Source organism: Adiantum capillus-veneris, chromosome 5 (assembly GCF_014529385.1).
Source record: "Adiantum capillus-veneris isolate H3 chromosome 5, ASM1452938v2, whole genome shotgun sequence".
NCBI lineage: Eukaryota > Viridiplantae > Streptophyta > Polypodiopsida > Polypodiales > Pteridaceae > Adiantum > Adiantum capillus-veneris.
Genome location: NC_140935.1, coordinates 73,411,682 through 73,418,114, shown reverse-complemented (window position 1 = coordinate 73,418,114; position 6,433 = coordinate 73,411,682).

Below are 6,433 nucleotides of genomic sequence, written 5' to 3'. Positions count from 1 at the left end.
AGGCATATCTGCAAGAGGTACAATCGAAGCAAACATGACATCACTGTCACTGGCATAGATTGCCATTGGAACTACCTCTCTAACCTGTGTCAAAGACGTATCTGCATCACGCATACATCTCCGTTGCTGTCTCATGCGTCTGGAACAACGACGCCTAATTTGCCATGTGTGACCATAATCCCAACATCGCACGTATCGGCAAGAACGAGATCGCCATCTCTCAAAAGTCACCGTAGTGGACTCTACACTGTCACACATATTTGCAACCATAAGTGAATGGATAAGAACTAGAGTATGGCGAGAAAACTGGGAAAAATCTAGCAGAATCTCCCATGTAAACTGAGCAAAATCTCAAGTACAATCTCAACCATAAACATGCCAAAAATTGGCAACAAAGTGGGAGATAACTCGACCACTACACAATGCTCAAAAGCATGATCAAACGCATCAAAACTGACGCTCACATATGCATAAAACCAACTCCACAATTTGCAAACTCTGCAAGCATAAACTGGGACAAACTGCTCAACTGAACGTAAAGCGCATAACCATATACGCAAGTAGAGAGCAAACTAGCTCAAAACGCTTTTCACAAGAGAAACTGTTTGCAAAAATTTGCAAAAAATGTGTGAAACATGTGACTGTTTATATCTGTAGCCTCATAAGTATACACAATCCTCAATTCTGCGAGAGTGGGTACAAGAACACTAAACCGTGTCCAAACTGACAAAACATGTCAAAATATGTCAAAGTGAGAGTAAACACTCGACCATTATCAAAGTGGGAATATACAGACCACTATACCATCAAAGAACAGACATAGTGTCTTAGTAAACAGATCCACAAAATGGTCCACATGTAATGCCAAAAGTATGGCAAGCCGGTTCTCTCCTGATCGAGTGGCTCTATGGACGTGTACCTGTCCAAAAACACTGCAAACTTGTAAATCTGCTACCTGCTAACTCAAATTGTATCTGCAAAATGCATATATAGCATGAAACTGCACAAGATCGTGCAAAAAATCTGCTCTCTAGTGCTCCACACAAGCTGCACTGCAGCCTGTGAGCAAAACCACTAGAAAATTGGCAACTACTATCTCATCGATCGGTAAACACGTTGATCGGAAAAACCTACCAAGAGCTGAGTGCGCTCTAGGAAAAACCCGCTCCACAATGGGCCGTCAGAGCCGAAAATGTCGGTATGTGCCGTTGAAGCTGGAGAACTTGAGAATGTCAAAGTTGAAAAGGCAGGGATGGCCGCCGAAGGTGTCTTTCACCATCGGGCGAAAGCACCAATGCTATGGCTGCTGTGCTCGAAGTTGAGAAAATGCTCGATTTCGGCTTTCGCCACCGAGCGGAAGCGCACTAGTAATAAAGGATGCGCCAAGCCGTCAATGCTCAAAGCCGGTGCTGAGCCGTCGATGCTGAGTCATAGAGGAAAATTGGCGAAATGCCGAGAAAACGTCGAAATCGATGCCGAGTCGCCGAAAACTGTAGCCGAGGAGAAATCGATGTCGGGCCGATGCTGCGGGATGTCTGGGCTTACTCGTTGAGGCTTGAAAACGCTGCAAACACCTATGTGTGTGTGCGTGAACGCACGCCAAAAGAGAGGGCTCTCTCTTTATCTCTCACTCGCTTGCTATCTCTCTCTCTCATGCTCACTCGCTCTCAATCTCATTCTCAGCTGTTGAGTTTTAGTCGGAGAGTCGGGGTTTGGGGGAGTGGGGCGGAGCTCGAGGGAACCGTAGGTCGAAAGGATCGTTGTAGCTCATGTGAATGAGCCCTTTGGCTGCGAGTCGGGGGGGGGGGGGGTGGTTCACCCACCCTCGCTCACAAGGTGTGTGGCAAGTCAATTTTTTTAATAAAAATAAACTTTACTGCTCGAATGTTGACTGCAGAGGAGAGGTACTGTGATTGTGTGTGCTTGCCTGCTGCTCGGCTGCACGCTCTCTGCCCGATTGACTTCCTTACAAGCCTTCAATGGCTCTCTACACACATTGCGTGTGTGTTTTGCGTGGCAATGGCTTCAATTTCCCTTGCTCCTTGGTTACACACGGTGTGTGTGTTTAACACCACCACAAGCTTCACATCTCCAATCCCCTTCTAGATGCAGTGCTGCCCCTGCCGACCTGCCTGAATCACACACACAAACTCGACATGCACCCCTTTCACTCGTTTCAGCTACCGATGGCCTCGAATTCAACTTCCCCCAACTGGATGCCCTGCTTAGTTCAATGCCAACCTGCTTGCCTTGATTTTTCAAGCTTGCATTTCTCCTTTTGCACACAAGCTTCAAGATGACCTCTTATTGTCGAGCTACTATCCAAGCTTCAAGCTTATTTGCTTCAAGAAGGCACCTATGCTCCTATCACAAGCTCGAATGCTGCCCCTGCCGAGAACCTGCTGCCCCTGCTCTCATTGCCCGACTCAAGCCTTAGTGTGACAAGTCCTCCATGCTCTACTAAGATCTGTACTCAATTTCCCCTCTTGCTCCAAAGCCTTCAAGGCTTACAAGACTCAGTGATGCCGACCCAATGCTTCAATTCCCTACAGAGCTTCAAGCTCTACATTTCTTGCTCTGATTCCTCACAGAATCCTCAAGATCTCCCTTTTTCAAGGGGAGGCTACACGAGATTGGACTCCGGGATCCCACGATCTACTCTGATCCGTGCCGGATCCGCTTCGAATCAACCAGATCTGATGTTGTGAAGCACCGAGCTGTGTCACTGCTAAGAGGTTGCCGCTGCCGCCAAACCAAAGCTCTGATACCACTTGTGAGTGTGCGTGTGCATGGATGCGTCCGTGCGGATAAGGGGAGAAGCAAGAGACTGTGTAGGTGAAGCAACCTCTGGAAGTGACTCAAGTGTATGAGTGAGGTGCTCCTTATTCTTATGTATAGAAAGAATCAGGAAGTGTGTATACACAACGGACGACCCGACCTTGGCCATCCGGCTCAGGCAAAGGTGTAGAGCCTTTACCTTTCAATCACAGGGAAAATAAATCATGAAATGTGATTTTCCCTTAATGGATTCTGTAGAGGAGACCTAGAAATTGTGTGGGGTTCATTCCATAGCATCATTTATACACATTAGAACATTAAATCATACACATAATTTGAAGTGAATAACACAATTGAAATTGATAACTTACATCATGCTCATGAAAGGAGTGGCACTCAGAGCTGTTTTGTGGGAAACCCTATAATCCTAAAGAGATGAATGGAGATTCATCTCTCAGCTTTCCAGAGCTTACAATTATTGTAAGCACAAATCTAAGGATTTTATTCGTGTGCTCTGCTTGACCACTTGAGGATGATAAGGCGTGGATCTGTTATGGATAACTATAAACTTGTTAAATAAATTCTCGATCACTTCATGGAGGAATTGTGTTCCACAATCACGTACAAGCTCAATAGGAACATTTTATGAATATACATTCATACAAGTATACAACTGTAGTTCATGCATTGTTCTTCCTAGTGGTTGTCGCTCCATCACACTTGGTCAAATAATCTATGGCTGCAATGGTATATTGTGTGTGAATATTATAAGCTGGTGGTTGTATAGGACCAACAATGTCAATACTCCACTCAAGAAATGATTTTACTCCCATCATTGGTCACAATGGCATGCTATTCATTCTAGCTAGCATTCTAGCTCTTTGAAAAGGGTCACATCTTTTTACAAATTCTTTAGCATTAGAAAATAGAGTTGGCCACCATATGCCAGTCATCAGAAGTGCTCTAACTGTGGTCTCATGAGAGAAATAATCTCTTGCTAGACCTACATGTGTCTGTTTGAAAATAGAAATATATTTATTTTCATTGGCACATAGTCTTAAGTGTTGGTCCTTTCCTTGTCGATATAGCTATTGGTGGATCATTTGATGTTGATTCTCCTCTACTTCATGCAACAATAGTTTTTCTCTTATATGCTCCTTTTTTGAGTCAAATTCCTCTACTGTAAGAGTTCTTTTCTCCAATTCATCCGTAGCATCATAATAATGATTAGAGAAAGCTTGTTAATTTTCCAATGGTACAATATTTACCATTTGGATTGGAATAATATCATAGACTTCTTCGTCACAAAATAAGGCTAGTGTAGACTCATTGATAAATGTCCTTGGTAGCCAATATTTGAGTCCACTCAAATGGCTCGAACAAGTGTTCAAGAAAGAGTTAGGTATGTAATCAACCAATAATTGTGTCCACTCAAATGGCTTGAACAAGTGTTCAAGAAAGGGTTAGGTGTGTAATTGACATCGTTCACTTTCCAATCTAAAATACAATCCTCTCTCTCTTACTACCACTTTTTGAAGCTCCACACATCCAAATAAGATTGTCTTTGCTTAACCATGACGGTAATTTTGTTTTAGTTGATGTCTTCAAATCGAAGTTTTGGGTAGGTGTTTTCGGGCATCTTTGTAAAAATGATCTTTCATGTTTTCTCTTGTAATTGATCCTACTTGTTTCAGATATAGTTAGTTGTCCTTCCAATCTTGGATCAATTGAATCTATCTCATGAAAAGTCGTCCCAAAATTATCTTATAGCCCACTTTCTTCCTAGAATCTACAACGAAAAATGTATGTTAGTGGTCAATTTTGTATGAGCTAACTATCACATTTTTGAGTAGTCACATTGGCGATGTGTCCAACTACCAGTTGCAGTTTCATCTTCATTTGTTTGATTGCTGGTCTTCCCCAGGCTTCCTAGACTGCTTTGTTGGCTATGGCAATGTCCACCCCATAGTCCAACACTGCTATGGTTTTTATATTTATATTCTAGAGGAAGAGTTGTGTTTTCTTAATTTTCCTTGTAATAATCTCCTACTTTGTTTGTAGGAGCAAATTTGACAAATTACTTTTGAGATTCATCTAATCACAACTCTTTAGCTTTTCTCTTCATTAATCCTGTGATTTCCACTTTTTATAAGGTGTTCTAAATATCTTTTCAAAGATGTCGTCTGGAGTCTTCAACAGTTTCCCCAATGTTATGGTGCATTTGAATGGATGTGGACATGATCAACTAAAGGCTGTCAACATCTAAAGTCTGCTTTTCTCGACTCATTGTTGTGGTCTTACATACCAATAATTTTTCTTTGTTTTCTTCCAAATATTAGGGTAGGGTTCTAAGTGTTTGGGCTTTTAAAAAGCTTGACTATTCTGATCTCCAATCTCCATATAGAGACTGTCCATCTAATTCCATGGGTGGATGGTTTAACCAAATTTCCTTGATTGAAGCTGATTTCAAAGTCAAGCTTTCATCATTTGCCTCTCTTTTTTCCACAGGCGATGATGCCAATTTTAATCCATTAAGGGGATTCCTTCTAGCACGTCTTCACTGTCTGGTACCGTGACTTTGGGTTCCTCATTTTCAACTAAAGAATCCCTCAAGTATTTAGTGTCCTTTATCTCGACTGGTTTTAGTTTTGTTTGGTCTTGTGATGGATTCCCAATTGTCCCCTTTTTTTATTTCTGTGTCTTAACCATCACTTGATAGCACTCATTAGTCTCATGGTTTGCCCAAAATTTCCTTGATAGTACACCATTTAGATAGCCTCATTGTTCCCATGGTTTGCCATTGTAGTGGACCTTGTCCTAGTCTCCTTCTCATTTTCATCCTTTGCGTGTTGCTCATCATGTCATTCATATGGTTGAGAATTTCCTCTATGGCATTCATTGGAGCTGCTACAATGGGTCCTACTTGTGTTGGCACAATAGATGTAGTTTGCTCACTTTGTGTATCTTTTGTAGTGCTCTCTTCACTAAAAATCTTGCAATTATCCCCCAAGTCTATTACATCCAATCTGCATTCTTCCAAGGTAGTGTATTTCTTGCTATAAAGTATGGCATGCAACTCCTTATTGGGTAGACCTTTAAGGAACAATGAGACAACCCCCTTCTCGGTTGGAATTTCCAACTATGAACATCTGTCAATGTATTGCTTCATTTTACTCACACAATCTCTCATAGACTCTCCTTGTTTTTCTTTAAAGCTATATATTTGTGCTACCATACTATGCTCAACTCTCATTTTCCAATAAGCAGCAATAAATCTTTTAGCCAATGTTGGTAAGTCTGTAATGGATCAAGGAGGTACAACTTGAAACTAAGTCAAAGCATTATCTTCTAGGGTCATTTCAAATCCTTCGAATTGAGTATAGAATTAAAAAATACTCTCTTCTCTTAGCACTTGCTCGAAGCTCACTAATTGTTAATATGGATCTCTGATCCACTTATTTCTTGATCCATTTTTGAAAATCAGCTAGTCTGACTCTTTGATTATGGTTGGCCCTGCTCTCCTAACCTGTGGTCCTCCATCTAGGCATTCAAACCAATTTATTGGTAGTGGTAACTTGTTCAACCCCATTTTGGCTCTAATGTCACCCAATCTTCCTTTATTTGTGTTCTCACCCAATTCTTATCATTGAGGTGG